At 43.9% G+C, this 16,938-nt stretch overlaps 1 protein-coding gene across 19 annotated transcripts in view; it reads right to left on the bottom strand.

Annotated features, from left to right (window-relative positions):
* Nucleotides 1-16,938, bottom strand: part of LOC118509274 (probable serine/threonine-protein kinase DDB_G0282963) — a 227,729-nt gene that overhangs the window by 202,325 nt on the left and 8,466 nt on the right. For 3 of the 19 annotated variants that reach the window (XM_036049628.1, XM_036049647.1, XM_036049640.1), the window contains exons 1-2: nt 4,420-4,554; nt 714-869 (exon numbers count right to left, since the gene is read on the bottom strand). The exons of 13 other annotated variants lie outside the window; for them this stretch is intronic. The gene's annotated coding sequence lies outside the window, so the exon portion shown is untranslated. Of the gene's footprint in view, nt 1-713; nt 870-4,419; nt 4,556-4,584; nt 4,740-16,938 lie in introns of those variants that run through there. 3 more of the 19 variants (XM_036049631.1, XM_036049649.1, XM_036049629.1) reach the window with 3 other exon arrangements.

The following is a 16,938-nucleotide window of genomic DNA, read 5'->3' as shown; positions in this document are numbered from 1 at the left end:
GCGTGAACCCGTAGGTGTGAAGATGGATGATGTGTTGTAAAAGTGGGCATGTCAGTGATGATAACCGGGCGCGCTGTGCACATTTCGCGGTACATAAACACATCGCACATTTCTCGCTCTGCTCGTACACTCTGTCGCACTTGGCCGAGGGAAAACCACCGATCTTTATCGGATCTAATGAACGCGTAAACAATTTAGCCCGCAGGCGTCTTGCGAAAAACCATTCCGTCAACGACAGGCACGCTAGACAAGAATTTTCATCCTTGCATCAAAAACCACGACGGATCAATCTTGCCGGGGCAAATCATTTTTAGCACACTTTTGCACACATCTTTTGCCAGCTCTTCTCACTTCAGCTAAACCCTAGCACACAACCGACAAACGCATTGAGCACACGCGCTCGCACACACACACATATTTCTGCTGTCTGCCGTTTACTGGTGGTCGCTGTCACCACAGCATCCTGCGAAGGATATTATCCTGCCGCTGCCGGATTCTACCGAGACACCGGTTCTATGAATGTGCCTGTGTGTGTGTGAGTGTGTACACTGCGTAGATGTTTGTGTTTATGTGGTGTAAAAGTGAAGTGACTGTACAATCGACACGGATTTAATTAAATTTGCTACAACATCTCGTAAAACGGGAACATTAGTGCTCGTGAAAGTGAGTGTTGTTTAATTGTAGCTGGACCAATTTAGAAGAAGAGAAGCTACCCAGTCAATCAGATGAAGTGGATTCAGCACAGCAAGAAGGCGTTCCGGGCGTTTTCTCTGGGGTTTCTGGTGTTTTTCAAATTTTTATAGCACAATTTGTTGATTGAGCTACCACCATTTAGTTTCTCGTTGATCGTAACCGTTTTGTTTCAAGATCTGTCGAAAAGAAAGAAATAAATGAGGGAGAAATTAGTTTATATGTTAAGCATGGATAACGATGGAAGGATATCTTTAGAGAAATGAAATAAAATGTACAAACAGCTGATAAGATTTTATCTAGTGTTGGTCTAGTGTTCAAGTAATCTAGTGCATCGTAATGCATATAGACTGAACTTCACGAATAAAAATTCGATGGCTTTCCACCCAATATACCGAAGTACACCTTGACAACCGTTTATAACTGTTTGAATATTATATGTCTAAAAGACGACGTATAATATGAAGCTAGTTCCAGTCACTAACTGTATTGTTGTGCTGTGGAATTCAGTAAAAAGTGATGAGGAAACTCTGTGGATTCGTCGTAGTTAAACTTAGACTCAAGTATCAAAGTGTCAGTGCAATCGGAGAATTATATACGAGATGAACTGAACATCTTTGTGCCAGACTTGCCGTTCAAGTAAAAATCGTTCTGGTGGTGAGGGATAAAAGGCACACAACTAATCTCCGTAATTGGCAATACGGCGTCTGACCGTAATCATCAATTAATAATCTCCGTAACTGTTTAGTAGATTGTTTTATGCTAACCTCCATCGGTGGTCTTTATTATTATGCATCCACCTATTCTGTACCCATTCTGAATCCATGACGAAAGATCAACTGATCGTCAGTGTCCCCTAAGGACGAAAAAAATGGCTGAGGTCTTAGCTTACTACCCTGAGGCCTCTCGAGAAGAAGTGATAATATTTTGTAGGGAGCTTCGTAGATGTTGTAATCATTTGGTGCATTTTGGAGTTATCGATCATGCTTTAAGATTCAAAGATATCGAAAATAAATCTTGTTTTTTAGTCGCATACATTAAAATAAGTATTTTAATAGAACAAATTCTAAAATTTGAGATAAATGTACACACATTATAAGCAAATTTTAATCATAAAATGTAATACACATCTCAACTCCTAAAAACTCTTGCGTGTTTAAAGTACAGCATAGCTTCAAAATGTTGGCTAAGAAAACCTAACAATTGCGATATCAATTTAATTCATATCGGCAGTACCATGCTCCTTCGTTTTCTCTCAATAATACATTCCCTCACCGTTTGCTCTCTTACTCTTGAAGTAATCGTACACATTCCGTGACAAAAGCTGTAGGTGTCCGTGAGTACGTGCGTTTATTTTATTGTTATTACGTTTTCACGTTCGTTTCATTGTGCTCTCACCCCTTATCCTAAACCCATTACCAACACCAACATCCAAGCAAACACACACACCGCCATCGAAACCGTCGAAATAATCGGCTCGAAAGCATTTAAAAATCCAATCCATGACTTGCCGTCGTCTCATGGTGGTACACATTTTTAGATGTTGTGTTCTTTGGTTTCCTTTTGTTCAAGCTTCTTTTGCATTCCTTTCTTAAAGCTTTATACCAATATATTTACCACCACCACCACCACTGTCATATGGTGCGTCGTTACCCTCTCACGTCTAGTACAGATGTGTGTGCAAGGGTGGATGTGTTTTTCTCTCCACCCCAGCCAGCAACATTGCTGCCACTACCCCCGAAACTCATTTGTTGTTAGCTTAAGGCTTAAAGCGATGTACTGCGCTGGCTGGCTGGCTGGCTGGTTAGCTACGGGAGGCTCTCCGGTGTTTATCCTCGCGTTCATCGTTCTGTCGCCCTATAGCCATCATCCCACCTCGACCGCTGAAACCCTTTTACCCCAAGTGTGTGGGGGCATAACCGCGAACGTTTCGATCCAAACGTCTGTCGAAGGCACAATATTACCAGTAGAACCATTTTTAGCTCCACTAGCGGAAGGAACGTTCCTGTGCCTCATAAAGGACGCGGAAACGACGACAACAACTGAACCGAGAGAGAGTGTGTGATCACCAACAGGGGAAAAAAACGCAACATAACATCCCAAAAAACAACCTTCTGTCTGCCTAGTATATAGCTTTTGTTGCGGAACAGTTGGCATCCGTCGCGATTATGGATCTTTTTTTGCTGCTGCTGCTGTTGCTGCTGCCTCACAGCAGCTTCTTCTCCACTCCCTTTTTACTCCCTTGGCCGTCACCACCGACACGATAAAGAAAACCGACCAACTCCTTAACAGATGACGTTCGTTCGGCGGTTGGAAAACGGGCAAAAAAAACGCAAATAATAACAAGAGAACTCTAACCATCCCCACGCTCCCCAAGTGAATATCCACCAGCTAACCAACAAATGAAACAGGCGAAAGAGCAAGACAGAAAAAAAACACGCCGGCGAAATATGTTTCGATACAATGTCATTCATTAATTCTTCCGCCAACCGGCTAAGGAAGCCGATTCTAATCGGGAGGAAGGAAGTCATCAATATGACTTCTGATTCAGTGTTATAATTTGTTGCTAAATGGGAATTGAGTACACCGTCCGTGGCTAGACAAGTATGCCGAAAATTGGGCATTAACTTCATGTTGGATATTAGGAAAGGGGAGTGGTGTTGTTATCACTTCAGTAATATTTTTGTATCAGGGTCTAAGCCTTTTTTCTGCTCACTCTTCTTGTATTTTCCACTCTGTTTAAAGTACAATCAGCATGTGAAGTTGCAACTCCAAAAATACCTATACATCTTATACATTTGCCGCAAAATTCCCTCATCCCTTACTAATGTCACTTTTTTTGCAACAAAAGCAGGAATTATACACACACTCACATGGTCCACGTTATCGTCCTTGAAAATGGGAATCATCAAACGGGGGAATAAGAGTAGAGAGAGAGAAAAAAAAACACCCTTAAAGCCATTCTTATCATCTGATCACACCGAACCACCTCACCAAAGGTAGCAGCAGCAGCATGGCCACAGTGAGACCCTTTCGGATTTTACTATTCCAGGTAGGATCAACAACAGCAACAACCGGGAAAAGAAGGTGAACTAATTCCCCGGTTTTAATGCTGGCCTTTGAAATGCTTTGACATGGCGTGCCTGAGTTGCTAGTACCCTGTTTGCAGTTGCCTGGTGTGTCTCGTGTTCGTTAGGCTCCCTTTTTTTGCTTTTCATTATCATCCCTATTTATTTCCTTTTTGTGTTCGTCTGTTGTTTTTTGTTCGCATTCGTTGTTCCAGCGAGGATTCCAACAAAACCGATTTCAAATTCCGATTCTCCGGACTCGGAGTTCTGTTATCGTAAGCCAACGCAAGTAAGCATGATGATTTGCGACGATTCCCGTAGCCCTGCGCAGCATGGGTATGCAGCTGGATGAATGCACCGCACACCATTCTATTATCGTGGTCTATAAATAGGTATATTCGATAGTTTGCCTGTGCTTCAGGCAGAGCACAATAGAACAATGTCTCTCTCACTCGTGCAAACAAAACACGTGTAATGCATTCTAAACATTTCTTCAACTTATCAACCACAGGAATGGAACGCAGCTAAACTTTAGATAATAATTATCTTTATAGCTCTTTTGCAATAAAATGTTGATTAAGTTTCAATTATCGTAGAACAGCACTAGAAACCATCGTTCAACCAAGCCCATCATGGACGTCCATTACAAATCACTACTTACAAGCACTGTATTACACAAACAACACTGTCTTACACAATATACAAGCAAGATCAGACTGTTCCCCGCGTATCCACGAACGATTGAATTAACTCTGCCATCCATCGGCTATATTAGCATCACACTGAATAACCACCACTATACACACCCAACAGGGTAGGTACGAACCAGATTCCAACACTGATAACGTTTAGTTAAAGGGTGGCGCAAAACCAACGATAAAACAATAGACCAAAACTGAAAACCGATCCGGCCAAACGGAAAAAAACTCGGACCGAACGACCGCACGGAAGGTAAAAACAACACCAACACTACCGGACGACCGGTTTCGAGAAACTAACAGTGCATGCCGCGCGCCATACGATATCAGAGGGTGGTTTTTGTTGTCTTCCCTACCACGGCGAATGAAAATGCGTGTACGGCCACACGCACACACGGGCACCGCGTGTACGATACAAACCCTCTCTGATATCGCGGTGAAGTGGAATCTTGCCTACACAAACACACGCTTACAGCCAGAGTCCGCTGCCAGAAGGTACACGGCGTGATATCATAAACCAAAGGAACGTGTTGAGAAAATCTTAAGAAAATAGTGTAAGCGAGAGAGGAAGATGTAGGGTGAGTTGAGAGAGAGAAAATGGATGCTTGTGTAAGCGAGAAGGAGAGATTGGGCGACTCCATCTCAGCTTCACCAAGAGGTTCAACGTCGAGCAGATCTACGTTAAGCATGGCGCACATGGCCAAAGAGCACACCAAGCGCACCTAACGCACACCGTCATCATCCGTCATCCCCGTCATCTCGTTCGTCATCGGAACACCCTGTTCTGTAGCAGCAGTCGTACGGCAAACCGCTTCATGCCCATCGGTCTCTACTCCACACCTCGACGTTTCGATTACCAATCTCTCCCCAACGGTGGATGATCGTTTCGTCGGAGGCTGCACTATTGCTGCCTCTCTAAAAATATCTCACCGTATGATCGTTATCGGTTCAGGCAGCAGAGCACACGCACCGCATTGATACCAACCCCAACGGAGTCACTCTTCGGCCTCCGCCTTTCCAAGTACCTTTCGTTCCTCGCAGAACCAACCGATCGAGCGGAGAATGGGATAGCTTAAGCATTGCTTAGCCGACGGCACCGAGCAAGTCGCGCATTAGGGCAGTAAAAATAAACTAAATCCACCCGCCGCGATGGTGGGGGTTGTGCATTGCATGTGGCACATTGACTTGTGTACTGTTTACCAAAACAACACAACGAACAGCGCAGAGAATCTTTCCCATCGATCGGTTGCATCGGATGCTAGCGATCGGCTTCGGGTTCGACCCAGAGTTTAAATGCATTCGTATGCACGCTTTACTGCAGCGCTGTAAGTGCAACCGTGAGAGATGCAACCGAAACGAACTGCTACTTAACCTCATAAAAAAGAGGACCACCATCGCCACCAACACACACATACAATACCCAGGCCAACGAGACGTCGGAGCCAAAACAGAAGACATCATCAATTGATAAAACAAAACAAGAGAAAAACACAGAGAATCGAACTGCAAACTGCAACAGTACGAGCGATGCAGCAACACACCAACACATATCGCTTCGGCCTCCCCGGTGCCCTCTTCGGGGCCGACTGCACTCCTACTCACACGCCTACGCACCGGCCAGAATCGCTCGCTGGTACGGGAGATACGAAGAATAAGGCTAATAATAACAATAGCTGAGAGCAGGGTGAGAGCGGAAAGGGATGCTTCGAGGAAGTGTGGGAGGGTGGCAATGGTAACACTCTCTGCTGCAGTCGAAGGTGCAGTAGTGCACGGTGCAGTATAATGTACAGCGCACCGAAGAAGGAAGCAGAAACTAAAGGAACGAAGAGAGAAAATTTACGAAATGCATCTCGTTTCCTTCAGCGCGAGAAGCGAAATCTTGGTCTCGGAGGGAGTGTTTTTTACTTGCTTCCTTTTTTGTTGAAGTTTAGCATGTTTACGACTATTTTGTATATTCTTTTCTGTAATATTTTAATTACTATTCCTGATATAAAATTTAAAGTTGTATGAAATTTTATATATTCGAAATTTACGCAATACTTAAACATTCTTCAGACACTGCTCTATCTCAATGAAGAACAGGGATGCAACAAAAAATTGCAGATTTTGAAAGACTTATACACAGTCCATTAAATCTGACCGAGAACAAAAACGAACCATTTGAAGACGCATATTGAAAGGCGTAAAAAAGGAACACAAAAAGACAACGCAAAACCATCTTCATTGCTCGACGGCACAGACCATCTCCATGTATGAATCTCTCTCTTTCTGATGGACGATACGCAAAGGGTCATAGTACGACAGTGCTAGAATATCGCCAAAACAAGATGCGATCGACAAGATCGACAAACATCAAACAGATGCGCCCCTCCCCACCGGACAGCCCATCTTCATGCGCAACCGGGCCAAAGTGAACACTAAAAACCTAGACGACAGAGTCCAGATGCAACACGCACACTTGCCAAGGGTGATGTATCTCGGCGCACCAACCCAAACGCCGTACCATCGAAAAGAAACGCAAACGGTGCGCCTTTCAACGTCACTTCCCATTAAACTGTCCTACTACAATATCGTGTACTAGCGCTGCAGATGAGTGACCTTAAAGGCGCAGACCGTGTCTGTGGTCTGTCCTCCCGGGGGGGTGAAGGGTGAGAGACAACCGCTCAAGGTTGCCTCAGATTTATATTCTTTGATAAGATCAAACGATGAGTTATATGTCATGGTGATGAATGGAGGTCGACAGATTAAATCGTGGCGATTGTAACCAGAAGTAAAAGCCTTTGGCACGAAATGGCACAAATATCAATAACGTACCATTGGCTACACACATGGAAGACTTGTTTCCGTTACCTTTGGAAGTAATGGCTTTCTTATCAGTGATGGGAAAGAAGTTGTTTTTGTTGCAATAAATTAACACATTTTCAGGACTTGCAGGGAGTTGTGGAAATATTCGCTCAAATAACTTGCATAAAGTTCAGAAAACATCATGTCGTTGAAATGAGATATTCTTAATGGAAAAAGTTCGATTACTGCTGTGAAAGCAAAATTATTCTGAGCAACTAACAGAACTCACATAATATATGCAAACGTAGCAAGAACATCCGAGGTCGATGTAATTCTAAATCGATAAATGGAATCACTGGTCGGAAGACGCCCAAATTCACCATCTCTTCACAGCACGGTGTGACATTTCACAACTTACCGGTCCCTTCCATAGCGGAGACATGGACAACACCAAAACAACAAACTTAATACAGCGGAAAGAAAAAAAGAAGCGAAACAGCCCCTAACACAAAATCCCGTACAATCCCGGCCCGTTCGGGGTCAGTGTCGAACGGAGTAGAACCCGTCTGGCCAAATACGTTCGGGACAGGTAAGTGACTTGTGCTCGGAGACCTTCGGACGTCTTTTGCAATCATTCCTGCCATACTGTGCCGTGCCGGGGCCAAAACAGTGTCGGCCTCCTACACACACCATCCGAAACGGCACCTTCGAGGCCCTCTCGCCGGACCTCGTCGTCTGCATTTTCCTCTGCCGCCCATCCGTGCTCCCACCATACATGGGAAAGACAGCGGCAGACCACCACAACAGGAGCAACGTTTTATCAGTACCGAAGTCAAAAACATTGGGTACAAAACTTCATGTAAATAACTGGCTGGGGCTGACAGGGATATGCTTCGGAAGCACACGCCGGTCCCACTAATGAATGTGATTTGAATGTGTTTCTTCCAAAGTGTCTCGGTTTGGATTTGGTTGCAACCCAGGGTGCTAACACCAAGTGCGCTAACACACATTCCAAGTTAATGTATGCCCAGTTTTCTTCGGTTGGTGAATTTCTTGTTTCCCCAGCCAATGCGTCACACACTGATTCCAGCCACAACAGTCCTGTACTCCCTTGATAACTGAACAAAAGAAATCAAGAATGGAGAAAATTTCTATTCTGCGACCACATAGCTCGACGACTTCAAGAAAACCCCCCTCCCCAGCTCTGTTTCGCTCCCGGGAAGGTGATCAGGAAGGATGACACAAACAAAGGGAAAAGCGACACAACTTGGCGAACGGGAAAGCAGAGAAGAAGAAAAAAGCATACACTCAAACACTGCTGTTCTCCCTTTGACATCTGCTTTCCAAATTTTCTTAACCTTCAGTCAAGGGTAACTTGGGAAGAAGGGAAAACATCTTCCGCTCACCAATACTACTACCATTTTTGTCTCTCCCTACCCTCGCTTTGCTCTTTCCTTCACACCCTTGGTCCCTGCCTCCCGACCTAAAGTACCGTAATGTTGTTGAACGATTTTCGTTCATTCCTGCACAGAGTGTGTGCTGCTGCTATTGCGAAAAGGTCCTGACAGTTCCTGCCACAACCACAAATAGCGCCAAGCCCCGAACCCATTGCCCGTGCACCGGGGACTAGGCTCAGCATAGTACAACCACAACCACACGGCAAGCCCTATATCGCCTATCGGAATAGGAACACAAGCAGAACCTTACGACGGGCAGAAAGCATTCGGGTTTAATCCTCGGGGTACCTACTATCGGTACTATTTGTCTTACCGGTGCACAGAAGGTGCACACAGGTATAATATTTACCGCATCGCTTCCCTGCTTACCTACCCAATACTCGTCCCGATCGGCCCGTAAACTGCCGAAAGAAGGATGGATCGAATGAAGTACTGGGAGGGATGAAATAATGTAGAGCAAAATAATCTAACAGCAGCGCCAACAGCATCTTCAACCCCGGCACAGACACACACACACGTGGTCAACCTTCTTCGGTTACGTTTCAGAAATCGTATTTACTTTCCTGTCCAGCTCCTGCATTGTTTTCTGCCGGATGCTGGTGTTGGGTGCGCCTGACAAACGCCGTTTATTGATATTGCTATCGGAACGAATTGAAACCATTCACCGCAAGCCCTAAACAAGACATCCCAAAACCGTACTCGGTACCGCACGGATAAATGGATCTTTATTGGATCTTCCCTTGTGGCGGTGGAGTGGCTTGGTGGTAAGAAATTAGGTTAAACGACAAAATGTGAGACGTATTTTTCGATTTCCACAACGGAAATCGGTAAATCATTTCTCGTACTGGGAGTGCGGAAAAGTTGCTGCTTGTAGGCCGTTGTATAATTTTGTTTTTCAGGTTTAAGTTTCTTTCAACTCGTTTCAAATATTTGACCAGCAATTCCAATTGAGTGAGTTGTAGATATTATAAATACAATTTGTAATCCTTAGTAGAATTAACATCTCAATAAGATAGTAATTATTTGCTCTTTTTAACAAGTCCTTCTCTCTCTCCATCCATATCTCATCTTGTTTTGCTTCATCACATGTTAACATATCCAGGAACAAAGCCCTTCAAATTAGCGACAAGTCAAACAACTCATTTAGTAATCGAGTCCTACTGATAGTTATAGCAAATCAATTTAGATCATCTGGACCTCCAGAACACTGAGAACAGTTGACTTCGCGAATTTCCCCCCGAGATCCGAGCACCTTATATTTATACGCAGTTAATTTTGTGATTCCAGCGGTAGATTGTGATTTGAGCTTTTGGAATGAAACTCATCAGAAGATGACATCAAAAATCTAAATTTTCAATCTTTTGACGATGTAGAATGATAGAACTAGGTAGAAAGTTGGAATAAGATCTCATGAGCTGCTTCAATGTAGCACCTACTCTGAACTGAATAATATATTGGAGCTGATATGGCAGAGCTGATTAACCCTGATAACCACTATAATATACACAAAACTATCGCACAAGAATACCTGAGTTGTCTGTGCCAACCAGTCGTTCCGAAACAATCGCTTTATAAACCACGAGTCCTACCAATTGACAATCCTACACTTGTCCAACTAATTCTTTTTTAGCGAGATGACAGTTCCGTCTGCTGAAGCAGTTGGATAAATCGGTTGAGCAAATTCGTATCAACCTTCAGAAGATTATTTGAACGACGCAGCATTCTAAAGAATATCCACCATTTTTAAGGGCGAGTGCTTAAGATAATCTCTTTTAAAGCAGCATTTGCTAACAGGGTGTATGTGTGTGTACGCCCTTCTTTGTTTTCCAAGTATCAATTTCCCAACAAAAACCTTTAAACGACACATCCTCGACTCATCCTATCATCCAATCGTACCGATAGAGTAGTATTATTATTGGCCATAACCTCCGGAGTGACACATTACCGCTTTTGTTAGTTTCAGCACACACACACACAAACCAAATCTTCTTAGTCGCCAAAAAACAACAGCATCCCAACCATTAACGTCAGCTCCTTCCTAACAACCCCCTTCAAAATCTCACCACACTTACACCATTAAAACAAATGGACTCTCAGTGAGTCTCGCTCGAAGAAAAACCCTACCCTACCGGTCCGCTTTTTCACTTTAAACCTGAACCCCCAAGATACCACACACCGATTTGCCGATACCTGGAAGAGTGTCCGGGAGGGTGGAAAAACATTAGCTATCTTTTGTCCAAAATCAACATAGCAAAATGCGAACAAAACACACCCGTAGAGTGCAATCATTCAAGGCACAGATCTGCCGGCTAGCAAAGGAACCCCGAAACCGAAGGAACGAGCATTCCTCCCAAAGGGGGATACACGCGTTTTCCAACGGCTAACACATACACTCCGGAGGTTAATTTTAAATGGGGACCAACCACCCGCCCAATCCGACCGTACCGCACTTTTCCGGAAGCTTTCGGAACAGCGCCCGTCGGGGTGACAGGGATCATTATTTTTTCACGATAAATACGGCACTTTGCTTGTGCACGGTTGCGTACAAGAAAGTCGTCCGGAAGTGTGTTGCAGTCGGGTTCGATCCTTTTCGCTTAAAGTTGCGACTTCAATGTGTATATTTCTTTAACCGCTTCGCAAATCCTGCCGAAAGTTGGCGACCACAAAAATTTGAAGTGAATTTTGTCCCGGTTCGGAACGGTGGCGCAGTCGAATCGAATAGTTCTGATTCTAAGTTTGCGCAAAAGGCGTACAAAAAAATGCTCATAATGCTTCTTCGCCCAGGGAGCTGGAGCATGTACAATTTTATTATCAAACCGTAGTGTATAGCGTACGTTCGATCGTACAAGATTCCTTTCTCAAAGGCACACCATCAGGAGAGGTTTGGCTTTTGCATGGCTTTAGAGCGCAACCAGCGACTACGGAAAGAGATAGTGTTGCAAGCAAGCGCCTAAAATGCCTTTTTGTAGAGGAAAGCGCAAATGCAAACACACATACACGTACGGACAGCCACAAGCCGTAAGGGCACACTTACATCTTGTAACCATCGCTACCCCCTACGCAGCCCCCCCTGCCAATTTATCATTCTTCCGTTTTCCTAAAAGCTCCAAAACGACCGAACATAGAAGTAACAAGGTTTATCGTTTTACCCCAACGGGGCTGATGGGCCGGCCTGAAAAGGGAAAAAGGGTGGCTGTGGTGAAGAGCTCGGGGCACAGTTTTTACGATATCATTTCGAACGCGCGCCAACCACACACATACACACACACACACAACTCGAAGCTTGGAAAATGTGAAGCTCGGCGAAGCCTTGCACAAGCGATTGCAAGGAAAAACCCCAAAACGCCGGCAAAAAAAACGAAACCAAGATTCGCACATTTTACTTATAAAGGAGCCAACACCAATGTTCGGTTTACAGCTGATTTCTTTGCCTTGGCCAAACCATTTAGATGTCTGCTGCAGCTGACTTCAAGCTGGAGGAATAGCAGTGCCTGGCACCGGCGAGTGAGCGGTTGGACGACCGAGCGAAAAACGGGTTTTCCTTCCTTCCGTGTATCGAGCATCCGATGAATGGGGGAAACAGCACATTTTAGCTGCTTGGCGATCGGACAGCAACAAAAAACTGGGAAGAGGAGAGTTTTCCGGGTCTTTTTTTCTTCACTGTGCCTGATGTCTCACTTGCTACGACCGCTGGATTATCCCTTTTTTTGCGCTTAATCTCGATGCAAAACGTGCAGCAAAGTTTGCACGCGCGCTGGTGCTGTAACTATCTCAGTTTTGTAGCCGCGCGTTCGCATTTCACACAAATTATTCAAGAGATTTTAAGAAATAATCGAACGAATGAGCAAAGCTGTTAGGAGTTGGGTACAGCAACAACAAAAAGTCTCCCAAACGGCTCTTTCGGGTTGAAGATTGCAGCTGCAAATTATGCCAATTTCGTTTGCGTTTGCTTTATAAAGTCTTTTTTGTTTCCTTGCTGCGTTATTAATAACGTGAGTCGGCCCATTACGCCAGAATATATAGTAGTTAGCCGCTGAAATTAGGTCGTAATGATAAATGTGCAATAATAGCATTTTTTCTGCTTCGTTTTTAAATATTTATAACTTCAGCAAGTCGCATTAAAAAAGTAAAAATAAATATTGGGATGTATGGTATCCTAGGTCAGTAGCAATACGGCCCTTACGGTCCTAACGAATTAAAAAAAAATCCTAAATCAGTTTTGCAGTTAGATTAACTGAAGCATAGTAATAAGATTGAGCAAATAAACTAAAGTTCATCGCTCTAAAAATTAAAACATTCATTTATCTCTTAAACTGTAGCTATAGAATTCTGGAACATAACTCATATACTTTTCCAATATCATACCAAGTCTAGATTTAGAGACAGAAGAATGCTGATATTTTCATTTATGATACAATACAATTTTGATCACACACATGATTGCTACAAATATTGTCTGTGATCTTTGTGTTATACCTTGCTTTTCATCCATATATTGTAATACTACGATCCTTGTTTTATGCTGTTGGTCCTCACCGCAAGAGTGCATTACTTAATAGCCAAATTCGTATGACAACCAAAACCCAGTCCAAACAACACATAGCCAGCTAAAACTCACAAAAAGCACAAAAAATTAAAAATACTTTATGCATTATGATGCAGTCACCTGCTCTCGCGTGACCGAAGCAAAACGCTACCGTATCTCGTTCAAGCGGCAAACCGCCAATGAATCACACTGTAAGAGCGCAACGGTTGACACACGGCGTGGATGATATTAAAAATTGTCCCTGCATGTTACAAAAGCAAAGCAAAAGCAACAGATCTTCCTCCGCTTGCCCTAGATCCCCGTGCAGGCTGATAAACTGAAACGCACTCGGTAAGCTGTGACTTAAAATAGCTTTCATAAACATCTCGCGCAGCGCGTTTTCACAGCCGCTCGATTCGGTGAGCTGCGGGAACGCGCAAAGGTTATCCCAAAATGACTCACTGCAGAAAGCAAACGGCAACGCATGATATCAGAAAGTGTTTCCCCGGCCCAAGCGCACCAAACAACGCTGCTTGTCCTTCTCGTCTCTGTTGTTGCCAACAGACTTATCACAGGCCGGCCAACACACGGCAGCGAACGAAAAACTCGACAGCTGCTCACTTTTGCCCATGCTGAGAAGTGCGGATTAGGAAAGTTCCATACAATAAATACGTCATCGGTTATTAGATGTTAAATGTACGCACTATCGCAACAGAGCCAGATATTCAAAAAAAATTCGACGCATGATCGCACCCAGAGGCACATACAGACGATCGACCGGATCGCGCACTGGCGTAAGCGTGTGAGCGTGATATGCGCGATCTTCCGCGAGCTCTCATATGAGAAATGTGATTTATCTCTGCCATCATCCACCATCACCAGCAGCAGCAACGCACTACACAGCACAGCAGCACAGAAGAAGGGATGATGATCGTATGTGTTGTTGTTTTTTCCAACTCACCCCCCTTCACCACCCCTTCGCCGACCCACAAACCAACTGGATGGGGAGCGTACAAAACCCAGCGAGTAAATCGTGCGCTTAAAAGCTCGCCCGATTCGTTCACCTTCATCTCTCTCTTTCTACTTCCAGAGCCGCGCGACGTACTTTAAATGTTTGCCCGATCCATACGTCGATCTCGTGTCTCGTCAGCTTCAGCATACCACAATGTACGGACCGACGATAGAAGGGGAGTGACAACACGGAGAGAAAGAGGTGCGGGAAAAGTTCGTCGCTCGAGTGACGGATTATGCCGACGTTCTTTCCATCCGCCAACAACATATCCCTTCCCTGGTGGTGCTTTTCCTTTCTGTTTGGCTGTATTTTTTTATTACTACAGTACACACAAAGAGAAGCGACCCGAACCCCGACAACAAAGGGGGTGAGGGGGGGGGGGGGTGGTTGACGCAGTCCGAGAGGGTGCTCGAATCGAACGTTCACCTACGTTTCATTTGAATCGATCGTAACGAGAATAGCCCTGCACCATGACTTCGATTGTGATTACATCGGTGTGACGTCGATGATGCTTGTCTCCGCTGTGTGTGCGTGCAATGGCGAGGCGGGCTTCGATCGATTTTTTAATTTGTAAGCTCACGGCATAGCATAAGCCACCACCACGAACACTGTGTGTTTTACACAAAAGCGGGACACGAGCTTATCATTTCAATGTATTTTAAGTTCAATGTGGTTAGTTTATAATTTAAAATTTAAACAGAAAAAACAGCTTATTCAAATATTATTTAAGATAATACAGTGTCAAGTGACAAAATAATAAGACCATCTCAATATGCAGAACCGAATGAGGTCTCAGATAGCCAAAGACTTTGCAAATAAAAAGTCAAAAAATCTCTATATCGTTTTTAAGGCTACTGCTTTTTGTATTTATAATTGATGTTTATTGAACAGCGTAAAATAAAATCATTCGCAACATCTTCATTTTCTATCGCAATTTTGAGTTCATTCAGAAATAAAAGTTTGTTCTTAGAATGTTTCTTATTCTAAACATCAATATAGCTTCTTAAAATGTTTGCCAATAAAGGACCGCCAATAAAGCCAATAAAGTGTTTGTGATACTAAATTTGATTTTTCTAAAAACCGGCTTAGCCGAAGAACAACTTACGGCGCAATTTTGATTGAAACTCATACCAACTGCTCAACTCATGAGTTGATGCATGCCCTTAATGCCAATCCTTAACAGGATGGCACAAAGAGACTCAGAATTCAATTTTGGGTGAAAACAAGATTTCCTTACTGTCTTAAGTTACAAAGATCAACAAAGAACTAAATTGACACCATAATCTCACTCTGGGAAATTCCTGTGATCCAGGCGTTAGAGGCGCTTATCTTTACACGGCAGGTTCAACTGGACTGGCTATCCAACTACCAAGAAAATGGAGTAAAGGAAACCAGCAATGCCAGGCCTCTTGAGACCTCTCGAGTTTTTAATGCCAATGAAAAAGAAACGCAGTTTTATACAGAATAAAATGTTCTTATTCTATTATCCGTCACTGAAAGCCTTATGGCTTATGTATCAAAACAGCTTACTCCAATTTTTGATTACCTCAAATACTGACTCCAATACCATATCAAATGAAACCCGTTTCAATGTTGTAGGCATTAGAAAGAAATAGTATTTGAAGACAAAATTCCTCAAATATCTTTTCATTCTCAGTTATCCGGTAATCGGACTACCCTTTTGATAATAAAACTAGGTAGATCTCGTTTCTGATAAGCTGGTTCAAATTATTCTATCAATAAAAGTATACAATCAATAAGCTCGCTTAAATAATTTTCACCAAAAAAACAAACATCTTAGTTGTGAAATAGATTTCACCTCATTTCGAACCACAGCCAATGTGCAGGAAGAGTAAATACGCCGTCGTACGCAGTAGAAAGAACATTCAACTGTAGCTTTTGTTGGTAGCGAATACTCTCCCATAATACTTGCTGGGTGTTTGGTTTCAATGTACACTAACACACTCAAAAGGCAGACAACCGTAAAAACCAAATCCCTTAAGCCAACAACATCTCTCACAAAAGCAACAACAACAGTATCAGAAGAGAGAGAGAGAAAAAAAAAAGAACGCGTTGATATCGAGTGGCGGCTTTGTGTTCACTTTTTTGTTTATCTCCACCACAACATTCGTTTAATCATCCCCCCGGCAGAGGGTAAATGTTTTCCCCCGTCTCACGACCGTGTTCCTCATCCTCATCGACGAACCACACGGATCAGAACACTCTTTTCACTGCATGTGTGTGCGTGCGGTTGAGTGGGGGGGCGAGGGGGGTAGGGTGGGTTTTGGTTTAAATAAAATTTTAACAACAGCAACAAAAAGGCACAACAACCTCTACCACACCACAGTTCACGGCATCAATTCATTCCAGTCACGATCGGTCCGTTCAGCCATTTCCGAGTCCGCAGTCGAAAGCGCATGATCACACGCCGATCCATTGTATGGAGGCCTCCCGATCGCCGATCGTCGTGATCCGTGCTGCTCTTTCAGCAGCTGGAAACGACGCGAGAACGGAATCGCACCAACGCAACAAACCCGACTCGTCGCGATTCGAAAAACTCATGCGCGCAACTTCGCGACAACAAAGAGCAAGCTATCAGGGGCGTCAGTGACTCCTTGTGAGTTTTTCTCTCCAGCCGTGACGATACATACACAAACCAGACAGCCAAGCCAGCCAGCCAGCCAGTGCTGAGATGAGAAGCCTT

This window comes from Anopheles stephensi, chromosome 3 (genome assembly GCF_013141755.1).
Source record: "Anopheles stephensi strain Indian chromosome 3, UCI_ANSTEP_V1.0, whole genome shotgun sequence".
NCBI classification, from domain to species: Eukaryota; Metazoa; Arthropoda; class Insecta; order Diptera; family Culicidae; genus Anopheles; species Anopheles stephensi.
This window is presented reverse-complemented; position numbering and strand designations above follow the sequence as displayed.